Raw genomic sequence first — 12,628 nt, forward strand, 5'->3', positions numbered from 1 at the left:
AATATATCATTTAAAGAGAAAAATTAGGTGATTTTAAATTTCATGACAACAACACGTCAAAAAAGTTGGGACAAGGCCATGTTTACCACTGTGAGACATCCCCTTTTCTCTTTACAACAGTCTGTAAACGTCTGGGGACTGAGGAGACAAATTGCTCAAGTTTAGGGATAGGAATGTTAACCCATTCTTGTCTATTGTAGGATTCTAGTTGCTCAACTGTCTTGGGTCTTTTTTGTCGTATCTTCCGTTTTATGATGCGCCAAATGTTTTCTATGGGTGAAAGATCTGGACGGCAGGCTGGCCAGTTCAGTATCCGGACCCTTCTTCTATGCAGCCATGATGCTGTAATTGATGCAGTATGTGGTTTTGCATCGTCATGTTGGAAAATGCAAGGTCTTCCCTGAAAGAGATGTTGTCTGGATGGGAGCATATGTTGCTCTAGAACCTGGATATACCTTTCAGCATCGATGGTGTCTTTCCAGATGTGTAAGCTGCCCATGCCACATGCACTAATGTAACCCCATACCATCAGAGATGCAGGCTTCTGAACTGAGCGCTGATAACAACTTGGGTCGTCCTTCTCCTCTTTAGTCCGAATGACACGGCGTCCCTGATTTCCATAAAGAACTTCAAATTTTGATTCGTCTGACCACAGAACAGTTTTCCACTTTGCCACAGTCCATTTTAAATGAGCCTTGGCCCAGAGAAGACATCTGCGCTTCTGGATCATGTTTAGATCCGGCTTCTTCTTTGAACTATAGAGTTTTAGCTGGCAACGGCGGATGGCACGGTGAATTGTGTTCACAGATACTGTTCTCTGGAAATATTCCTGAGCCCATTTTGTGATTTCCAATACAGAAGCATGCCTGTATGTGATGCAGTGCCGTCTAAGGGCCCGAAGATCACGGGCACCCAGTATGGTTTTCTGGCCTTGACCCTTACGCACAGAGATTCTTCCAGATTCTCTGAATCTTTTGATGATATGTTCAAACTCTTTGCAATTTTACACTGTCAAACTCCTTTCTGATATTGCTCCACTATTTGTCGGCGCAGAATTCGGGGGATTGGTAATCCTCTTCCCATCTTTACTTCTGAAAGCCGCTGCCACTCCAAGATGGTCTTTTTATACCCAGTCATGCTAATGACCTATTGCCAATTGACCTAATGAGTTGCAATTTGGTCCTCCAGCTGTTCCTTTTTTGTACCTTTAACTTTTCCAGCCTCTTATTGCCCCTGTCTCAACTTTTTTGAGATGTGTTGCTGTCATGAAATTTCAAATGAGCTAATATTTGGCATGAAATTTCAAAATGTCTCACTTTCGACATTTGATATGTTGTCTATATTCTATTGTGAATACAATATCAGTTTTTGAGATTTTGTAAATTATTGCATTCCGTTTTTATTTACAATTTGTACTTTGTCCCAACTTTTTTGGAATCAGGGTTGTATTATTGTCTTTGACTAGAAGATGTGTAGAGTAGTGAGCTCTGGTGAAAAAAATAAAATAAAATAAATCTGCGAACGTTAGTATTACTTTTTTGCATGTTTAGCTGACTCTCTCTCTCTCTCTCTCTCTCATACACACACATGCTCTCTCTCTCATACACACATGTAACCCAGAGGTTACCTAGTATTTGTTTTCCTTTTGTTTTTTTTATTATCAGCATATTTTAGTGTTTTGACTCAATAATATTTTATTAAGTCTTACGATAAAATAGTATTACATGCCACAAAGTTCCCTAGTGTTGACTTAAATCAGAGTTGTGAGCAGTAACCAGAACTTTGAACAGGCCTGCAACGTTTTATTTATTTTATTTTTTTTTTGGTTTTCACTTATTATTATGCCGGCTGTTGTATATTTAAGTGGGGTATGCCATGGCAAGTAAACTAAGTTCAGGATTCTGAGTGTGGCCACACAGGTAATATTAGTGGGGTATATTGATCATTGTTGAATCATTACTGTCCAGCTATTATTAACCACGGTCTGAGTGTTGCCAATTTTGATCTTTTTGGTTTGGGGCAGTGTTTTTGTTTTTTAACAGGCGGTTGGATAGTACCAACTTTCAGCTAAAGGAATATGTGTGTGTGTGTGTGTGTGTGTGTGTGTCTCGTCTCGTCTCGTCTTCTTCCGCTTATCCAGGACCGGGTCGCGGAGGCAGCAGTCTAAGCATGGAAGCCCAAACTTCCCTTTCCCCAGACACCTCGGCCAGCTCCTCGGGAAGAACACCGAGGCGTTCCCAGGCCAGCCGAGAGACATAGTCCCTCCAGCGTGTCCTGGGTCTTCCCCGGGGCCTCCTCCCGGGGGGACATGCCTGGAACACCTCCCCAGGGAGGCGTCCAGGAGGCATCCGAAAAAGATGCCCGAGCCACCTCAGCTGGTTCCTCTCGATGTGGAGGAGCAGCGGCTCTACTCCGAGCTCCTCCCGAGTGACTGTGCTTCTCACCCTATCTCTAAGGGAGCGCCCAGCCACCCTGCGAAGGAAACTCATTTCAGCCGCTTGTATCCGCGATCTTGTTCTTTCTGTCATTACCCAAAGCTCATGACCATAGGTGAGAGTCGGAACGTAGATCGACCGGTAAATTGAGAGCTTCGCCTTTTGGCTCAGCTCCTTCTTCACCACGACGGACCGGTAAAGCGACCGCATCACTGCGGAGGCTGCACCGATCCGCCTGTCGATCTCACGCTCCATCCTTCCCTCACTCGTGAACAAGATCCCGAGATACTTAAACTCCTCCACTTGAGGCAGGACTTCTCCACCAACCTGGAGAGGGCAAGCCACCCTTTTCCGGTCGAGAACCATGGCCTCGGACTTGGAGGTGCTGATTCTCATCCCAGCCGCTTCACACTCGACTGCAAACCGCCCCAGTGCATGCTGAAGGTCCTGGTTTGAAGAAGCCAACAGGACAACATCATCCGCAAAAAGCAGAGATGAAATCCTGTGGTTCCCAAACAGGATTCCTTCCGGCCCCTGGCTGCGCCTAGAAATTCTGTCCATAAAAATTATGAACAGAACCGGTGACAAAGGGCAGCCCTGACGGAGTCCAACATGCACTGGGAACAGGTCTGACTTACTGCCGGCAATGCGAACCAGACTCCTGCTCCGTTCGTACAGGGACCGGACAGCCCTTAGCAAAGAGCCCCGAACCCCATACTCCCGAAGCACCCCCCACAGAATACCACGGGGGACACGGTCGAATGCCTTCTCCAGATCCACAAAGCACATGTGGACTGGTTGGGCAAACTCCCATGAACCCTCGAGCACCCTATGAAGGGTATAGAGCTGGTCCAGTGTTCCGCGACCAGGACGAAAACCGCATTGTTCCTCCTGGATCCGAGGTTCGACTATCGGTCGAATTCTCCTCTCCAGTACCCTGGAGTAAACTTTCCCTGGGAGGCTGAGAAGTGTGATTCCCCTATAATTGGAGCACACTCTCCGGTCCCCTTTCTTAAAAAGAGGGACCACCACCCCAGTCTGCCACTCCAGAGGCACTGTCCCCGACCGCCACGCGATGTTGCAGAGGCGTGTCAACCAAGACAGCCCCACAACATCCAGAGACTTGAGATACTCAGGGCGGATCTCATCCACCCCCGGTGCCTTGCCACCGAGGAGTGTGTGTGTGTGTGTGTGTGTATATTTATTAGATTAAAATTCACGGTGCTAGGCACTTCTTAGTTAATTTTTTGGGACAGCATCAATATTTTGGGTATAGTCAAATACTTTATTGAGATATATTTTCTGCTTGATATTTGCCACTCACTGCTGGGATAGAAGTTATTAGGATTCAGATACAATTTATAGTTATTAGTCTAGGTTACTGAATCCAACACCAGTCCACTTATTTACCACATGATGGGAAGGGCCACACACTCTCTCTCTCTCTCTCTCTCTCTCTCTCTCATACACACACACATATGCATGCGCGCTCTCTCTCTTTCTCACAATCTCTCTCTCACGATCTTTCTCTCTCTCATACACACCCGCGCACGCGCGCTCTCTCTCTCTCTCTCATACACGCGCACACACGCGCTCTCACACACATGCACATGCACACATGCGCTCTCTCTCACATATGCACTCTCACATACACACACTCATGCTCTCTCACACGCGCTCTCTCTCTCTCTCTCATACACACATGCACACGCTCTCTCTCATACACACATGCACTCTCACACACATGCACTCTCTCTCTCACACACACACACACACACACACACACTCATGCTCTCTCACGCGCTCTCTCTCTCTCTCATACACACATGCACACACGCTCTCTCTCTCATACACACACACACACATGCACACTCTCTCACACACATGCACTCTGTCTCTCACACACACTCATGCTCTCTCACACGCTCTCTCTCTCTCTCTCATACACACATGCACACGCGCTCTCTCTCATACACACATGCACACGCGCTCTCTCTCACACACACTCATATGCACACGCGCTCTCTTTCTCATACACACACTCATATGCACACGCGCTCTCTTTCTCATACACACACTCATATGCACACGCGCTGTCTCTCTCTCTCTCTCTCTCTCTCTCACATACACACACGCGCTCTCTCCAGGGATGTGATTTGGGGCTGGTGAAATTATCTGAAAATCTTAGGCGGGGGTCCGGGGGGACAAGGGGGGAAGCCCCCCGAAGCTCCTGGGTTTTGGGGTTTTCTGACTTAAAAATTGTACTAAAATGGCAAGCAAAACACACAAGAAAAAACTTGTCATGATTAACAAATTCAAGCCAATTTAATGGTCAACATGCAACTCTGACACACGCTCACTCTCACACACACTCACTCTCACACACACTCACTCACCCCCCCCAAAAAAAAAGAACCAGCGCGAGCAGGGCCCGCTAGCCCCGCGCCTTGGGACGTAATTCGCCCCGAGGCGAGCCGCGGCGCTCCGCTTAGGTTTCGTTTCTATCCCGGGCTCCAGCCCGACTTTGGACGCTCGTAGTTCGGGCAGGGGAGGTCCCAGTATCCCATACATGTCAACCTTTGGTCACTCAAACCTGTATAACCAACCTCCAAAATCCGTATTTCCCTTATAAAATCCGTATAAGATGCAAATTAAAGTAATTTGCCTAAAATTTGAATGATAATTAACAAAGATATATCCAAGTTACTTTTTATTCAATATTAATAACAATAAACCTTCAGAATGAATACAAAGCTCCAATGTTTGACAAAAACACAAAGTGTCACTCTAATGTTCTGAATTGTACTCCATGACAGCTTTTTTAGCAGTCTGCACCAATACCTCACGAGGCTGCAGGTCACAGCAAGTGTCTGTGTTGATCTTGCCATTCAGAATCTTTTCAGTCGCTAGTGAAAGTCGCTCAGGTGGAAATGTTACTTCCGGGTTGGCGGGATTCTCGCAATGCGGTGTGCGCATGATCAGAAGTGGAACGAAGTCTCGCTACCACAAGATAACGCGCGATTTCATAAGACTCTTTACTGGCTGTCTGTAGTGTACAGTACGTTTGCAAATGTTATGCGCTATTTTATCATCGTGGGAATTGATTATAGCTCTAAAATATTGAAGTTTTTTTTTAATCCGTATAACTTTATTCATACGCCCGTATACTACGTTTATTGAATGAAAACCGTATAAAATACGGACATTCCGTATAGGTTGACATGTATGAGTTTGGGGATAGTATCCCCAAACTTGACAGCCAGAGACCTCTGCCCTCTCCCCAAAGAATGAAATCGCTGAACAAATGTCTCAGTCTTATGTCCAACGTCTGTAGCAACCTCTTTCTCCAACCATTCCCAGCGGAACTTGTTTTTCACTATTCTGTCGATTTCTTTAACTCGATTTGCATCTTTATGCCTCGATCACGGAGGCTGCCATCTTTCAACTCTTTGTTTGAAGCGAGCTTACGTACAGCTAAAAAGCGCATTCATTGGTTGTTACCAGGGGCGTGTTTAGCCTATTTTTGGGGGTGCTCAAGCACCCCCAAAAACGAGCTCAGCACCCCCTAGCTCAGCACCCTCAAAAACACTGCTTTTGGACGTAATTTTCAGAAATAAGTGCCCTTGCGCACTGCGCAATGAATGTGTGCGCGGCCGTGTGTGTGTTCTTGAATTCACCTGTTACGTGATAGTTATATGAGCAGTAAAATCCCTCTCCTCCTTGCGTCCCCTCTGATTGGGTTGCCTGTCCGCGCGAGTGCTTGCTACGACATGGTGTTTTTTAACTGGATTCCACGCCGATGAGGAACTCGAAGTAGCACCTGAGTATTACTGGCATAGCGAGATGTGAAGGTACGGACTGGAGTTACAGTTGTTAAACACAACACAATAATATGCATAATGCAATATTGATGTTCCCTGGTCTATGAACAGAATGATAAAAACGACATTTATCATCCATATCGAGATACTTTTGTGCAGAGCTGTACAAGTGCTACGGTGCTAGACCACCGTATGTTAGTCAATTTTATTTAATGTAACATAGCGTTTACGTTTGCTTATCATTCACAAATCCAAATCCTGGTCATTGTCTGGGGGGACAGTGAGTGTGAAACGTACATGCACGAAGCAAGCAATTAAACAAATGACTATCAAAAGAACACTACCAAAATATAACAAATATAACAAAAAATATAAACTAATGTAAACTAATGTAAAATCATAATAATACACACTATTATTACACAATACACAATAACACATTAACAATTACCACTGTTCAGAATGAATAGCTTCAACATTACAAATGCAGTAGTAGGTCTTGTTTAGTTAAAAATATAACGTAAATATGTGTGTCAGTGGTTGTAAATGTGTAGATATCATAGTTTATTGGGTCAGCTTCTGTTAAAACATTGCATAAGTCTAGTCTTGTCTAGTCTAGTCTTCTTGTCTAGTTAAGTCTAGTCTAAATGCGGAATAAACATGGAAACACTGTCGTTCAAGCCAGGTGCCTCTGTCAGCTCTGGGGGCTAAGCACCCCCAAATATCAGATGCTAGAATCGCCCCTGGTTGTTACAGAGCGATGGGCCAATCACGTACCTCGTTTCATCTCAATGACGTAATTGCGTAAATGACGTAATTACGTCAATGAGATGAAACGAGGTAGGTGATTGGCCCATCGCTCTGTAACAACCAATGAACGCGCTCGCTTCAAACAAAGAGTTGAAAGATGGCAGCCTCCGTGATCGAGGCATGAAGATGCAAATCCGAGGCTGCCATCTTTCAAACAAAGTCGGAACGAATAGGATACGAATGTGGATTTGAGGGAAAAATCGGAAACATTTTTTCAACTTTTGAGGTGAAAAAAGCGGAATTCCGCGAATTCGTGGAAAAATCACATCCCTGTCTCTCTCACACACACGCTCTCTCACACACGCGCTCTCTCTCTCACACACACACACACGCTCTCTCACACACACACGCGCTCTCTCTCTCTTTCTCTCACGCTCTTTCTCTCTCTTGTCGTGCGCCTCAATAACACTCGTGACGACTTGGATGCATTTCAAATCTTTTACTGAACTCAACTCACTCCGCGCATGTCATACATACACAATATATGTGTAGGGCCTAGAGTGCCCCTAGTGACATGGACAGGTACTGCACATTATGCATGTTATCTGGTCTTACTATTATAACCATATTACATTACACCACATCCCCCTTAATGAAAGCTGAAGAGAACATTAACTGTTACCCCTTTAAGGTTACTCTCACCATAAGTTCAATACAATCCAAATATTCCTTAAACTTATAGACCTTTCTTTTACGTATCCAAATAAAAGACATAATATTATGTAACAGTGTGGCCTCTTACTTAAACATTCAACATTCAGCCACATAACTAAACCCAACATTAACTTCGTGTTTTCATCATACAAATGCGTTGTCCTTTTTTCCCCACATGTATTTCTTTTTTTTTTCTCTCACAGGTTAAGTCTGTCCGGTTTCTTTATTTCTCTGCCGGACCTGGATCTCATTATGGTAGGTGTGCGTACAGGTGTTGTGACTGGTGGAGGAGTCTCTACACCTCTGTCTGTTTCAGGTGGCTGCTCAGGTTGTTGCTCACACTCTAACTCTGATTCGGGCATTGGAATCAAGTGACAACGATTCCGCCGCAGTGTCCCTTGTGGTCCCGTGACCAGGTATGATCGTGGGGTGCTGTGTGCGGATGTCACTGTACCTGGTTCAGCTGCATCAGAAATCCAGACATTGTCTCCTGGTGACAGCTTACCCAGGTCTCGTGCTCTGTGTCTGCTGTTGAAGCATTTTGCATCTGCCCACCTCTTCTCCCTCTCCCTCTGCTGAAGAACTTGAAGGTCTGGGAGTGCTGGCTGCAACTTCTCTGGCAGGCTGGGCAGTGTGGTGCGCAGGCGCCGTCCCATGAGTAGTTCGGCAGGGCTATAGCCATTGCTCAGAGGCGTTGCTCTGTATGCCAACAGAGCTCCATAGGGATCACTGGCCTTCTTAAACAAGCTTTTGACCGTTTGAACGGCACGTTCGGCCTCGCTGTTACTCTGGGGGTATTTGGGACTGCTGGTTATATGTTCAAAACAATAGTCACTTGCAAAGGCTTTCATCTTGTGTCCAGAAAATTGTGGGCCATTGTCACTAATGAGAGTCTCTGGAATGCCGTGACGTGCAAACATTGACTTGAGATGAACTATAACATTCATAGATCTTGTAGGGCTGAGCTGGGCAATCTCAACATAACGAGAGAAATAATCGACAACTAAAAGGTAAGTCCTTTCTTTTAACTGGAAAAGGTCTGCACCTAGTTTTTGCCAAGGCCTATCTGGAAGTTTGGTTGGCATCAAGGGTTCTCTTGGATTGACCCTCTCTTTGATGCATTCTCTGCATTTGAGTACCAGCTCTCTTACCTGGTTGCTCAGTCCAGGCCACCATACAGCCTGACTAGCCCTCTCTCTACATTTCACTACACCCTGATGGCCCTCATGTATTTTCTCAAGCACAGTGTCTCTCATAGTAGCAGGTATGACTAACCTTGAGCCACGCAGGAGTAGTCCGTTGTGCACACTCAGGGCTGCTCTCTCGTGCCAGTAGTGTTTGATGGGCCCCTGCAGCTGGTTTCTGTCTGGCCAGCCGTCCACACAATACTTCATGACCTGTGCGCAGACACTGTCGTCTTGTAGCTGTTCACGGAGCACAGTCAGGTATCTGTTGCTGGTCGGTAGGTTTTCCAGCAAAAACTCCACGTATATATTAGTGTCCTCCAACAAGTCATGGTCACTTCTGGTCACTGCATTTTTCAGTGGGGCACGTGAGAGAGTATCAGCTGAGGTAAGGCTTTTCCCAGGTGTGTGGACGATTGAGTAGGAGTACCTCATTAGACGCATCCTGAACCTCTGTATTCGTGGTGGCAAAGCATCCAGAGCCTGACCTCCAAGCAGACTCACTAGAGGTTTATGGTCAGTTTCTAGTTCGAAGTGCAGTCCAAGAATGAAATCACTAAACCTATCGCAGGCCCACGTCAAGGCTAGTGCTTCTTTTTCTAACTGAGCATATCGCTGTTCTGTGTCAGTCAGCGACCTGGAAGCATACGCAACAGGTAACCACACCTCTGTCTTCTTCTGCAGCAATACGGCTCCCAGCCCATAAGACAAGGCATCCGCTGATATCTTGAGTGGGCGGTTGGGATCGTACAGCTGGAGAACTGGCGTGGAGGTGAGTTCATGCTTGAGACTTCGGAACGCTTTTTGCTGGTCGTGACCCCAGTGCCACATGTTCTTCTTGGACAGGAGCTCTCTTAACGGTTTGTCTTTCTCAGACAGGTTTGGGATGAACTTCCCAAGCTGGTTCACCATTCCAAGGAAGCTACGCAGCTCACTTATGTTTGCTGGCTCTCTCATGTCTTGAGCCGCTTTTGTTTTGTCTGGGTCTGCTTTCACCCCTTCTGCCGAGATAATGTGTCCTAAAACCTTCACCTCTCGTCTCCCGCACTCGCACTTTGACATGTTCAGCGTAACACCTGCCTTTTCTGCCCGCTCCAGGACTGCATGCACTCTGGCGTCGTGCTGCTCCTTCGTTGCTCCCCAGACGAAGATGTCGTCGACATGACAGACAACACCATCCAAGCCTGCCGTGACCTCTGATGTCATCCTATTCTGGAAGTGCTCTGGGGCAGAGCTTATTCCAAAGGGAAGCCTGTTGAAGTGGTAACGCCCGAATGGCGTGATAAAGGTAGTGTACAGAGCTGATTCTTTCGACAGTGGTATCTGCCAAAAGCCCATGTTCGCGTCGAGTTTGGAGAAGTACTGGGCCCCTGTCAGCATGCCTAGTGTATGTTCAACAGATGGCAAGATGAACTTTTCCCTGCACACTGACTGGTTTAAGGGTGTCATGTCCATGCAGATTCTCACTTCCTCTTTGTTCTTTTTAGGAGCTACCATCATGCCGCAACACCAGTCTGTTGGTGCCTCGATACGGCTGATGACACCCAGACTCTCCATCCTCTCCAACTCCTGCTTCACCTTGCCCATGAGTGGCAATGGCACTCGCCGTGGAACTTTGAGAGAGAAAGGTTTCGCGTCTGGTTTGAGTTTTATAGTGTAGGGCTTCTGGACCAGCCCAAGTCCATCGCAGAGCCTAGGGTAGGTCGTCCTCACTGTCTCTTGGTCTATAGTGTCCACTCTAGCTACCAGTTTGAGTCTCACTGAAGCTGGCCTGCTCAATAGACCCATGTGCAGATCTTTGACGATGTAAATTTTCTCTGTGATGCTCCTCCCTTTGTACGAGTGTTTCGGTGACTGACCCCCAGACAGTCAGTTTCACACCACCAGGACCATACAGTTGTTTCAGGGCTCCTTTTATCTCTATATCTCCATGCATGACACTTTTGTATACCTGCTCTGGTATGACTGTTACATCGGCACCAGTATCTATTTTAAAAGTGATTTTGCTGCCTCTTATGTCAATCTCAGCCATCCATGGCTCTTCACCAGAAGACACCTCACCTAAGAACAGTCCATCTGTGTCCTCGGCAAGCTAGTTCACTGCGTTGGCGAATCTGCATACTTTTCCATAGTGTCCTCTTTTGCCGCAGTTGTGGCATTCAGCAGTCTTTGCAGGACACTGGACAGCAGGATGGGGTGGCGATTTTCCACATTTGTGACATGCTTTTTGTTCCGTTGCCGTCTGCGTCATTTTCTTTATTTTTGGATTTCCCTGTGTCTGTCTTTTTGCTTTGAAATGCTTTGCGTTCGGTGTTTTCCCTTTATTTTTGTGCAGTGCATCCACAGATACTTTGTTAGCAGCGCTCAACTCTCCCCTCAAGTCAGTCTGCTGGCGCTTAACTTCCTCCGACTGCCTAGCCATAGTGATCGCTTTCGTGAGAGTGAGCTCTCTGTCGAGTTGCATTTTCTGAGACAGTGACGAATCTTTAAGTCCAACCACCAATCGGTCTCTTATAAGTTCATCATGCAATTGACCGTACTCACAGCTCTCTGCTAGGGCATACAGTAACGTGAGGAATGCATCCACTGATTCGGAAGGCTGTTGCACTCTTTTATTAAATTTGGCCCGTTCGTAAATTACGTTTTTCTTAGGGACGAAATAGTTATCGAATCCCTTCTTAACTGCACTGTATTGCTGACGTTGCTGGTCGTTTAGCTCAAGCCCGCGTAGCACGTCATCTGCCTCATCCCCCATACAGTACACTAATGTGTTCACTTGATTTGCCTCAGAAGAATTGTTTAAGTTACTTGCCAGTCTGAAACACTCGAACCGCCGAATCCATTTCTCCCATTCGTGTGGTTTGGCGAAGTCAAAGGCTTCGGGAGGCTTGATAGTGAATGTTGCACTTGGGATAGCGTTAGCAACTCCTTGCCCGCCTGGCGCCACAGCAGCTTGTTCGTTTCGGTTGTCTTCGCTCATACTTTTTATTCTTTTTGTTTTCTCCTTCGTCGTCGGTTACGGGATCTTGACATTACACTCTGTCTCGTGTCCGCAGCTCGTGAATGTATCCCACTTCTGACACCATGTCGTGCGCCTCAATAACACTCGTGACGACTTGGATGCATTTCAAATCTTTTACTGAACTCAACTCACTCCGCGCATGTCATACATACACAATATATGTGTAGGGCCTAGAGTGCCCCTAGTGACATGGACAGGTACTGCACATTATGCATGTTATCTGGTCTTACTATTATAACCATATTACATTACACCACATCTCTCACACACGCGCTCTCTCTCTCACATACGCGCACACACTCTCACACGCGCGCGCGCTCTCTCTCTCTCTCTCTCACATACGCACACACACGCGCTCTCTCTCACATACGCGCACACACTCGCTCACACTCTCTCTCACATACACACACACACGCTCTCTCTCTCTCTCTCTCTCTCTCTCTCTCTCTCTCTCATACACACACACTCTCTCACACACTCTCACTCTCATACACACACGCTCTCTCTCTCTCACTCTCATACACACATGCGCTCTCTCTCACACGCTCTCTCTCTGTCACACACGCTCTCTCTCTCTCATACTCTCTCTCTCTCTCTCTCTCTCACTCTCATACACACACTCACTCTCATACACTCTCTCTGTCTCTCTCTCTCTAAAAGGGCAATTTAATGAGCTCATATGTGGTGTTTTATTTTGTGTTT

The 12,628-nt window shown here is 46.4% G+C and overlaps 1 protein-coding gene across 2 annotated transcripts in view; it reads left to right on the top strand.

The window, feature by feature from the left end:
* LOC132883232 (C-type lectin domain family 4 member M-like) overlaps positions 1-12,628 on the top strand; it is a 32,095-nt gene that overhangs the window by 776 nt on the left and 18,691 nt on the right. The window lies entirely within an intron of this gene.

The sequence above is a fragment of the Neoarius graeffei genome, chromosome 3, assembly GCF_027579695.1.
Source record: "Neoarius graeffei isolate fNeoGra1 chromosome 3, fNeoGra1.pri, whole genome shotgun sequence".
NCBI lineage: Eukaryota > Metazoa > Chordata > Actinopteri > Siluriformes > Ariidae > Neoarius > Neoarius graeffei.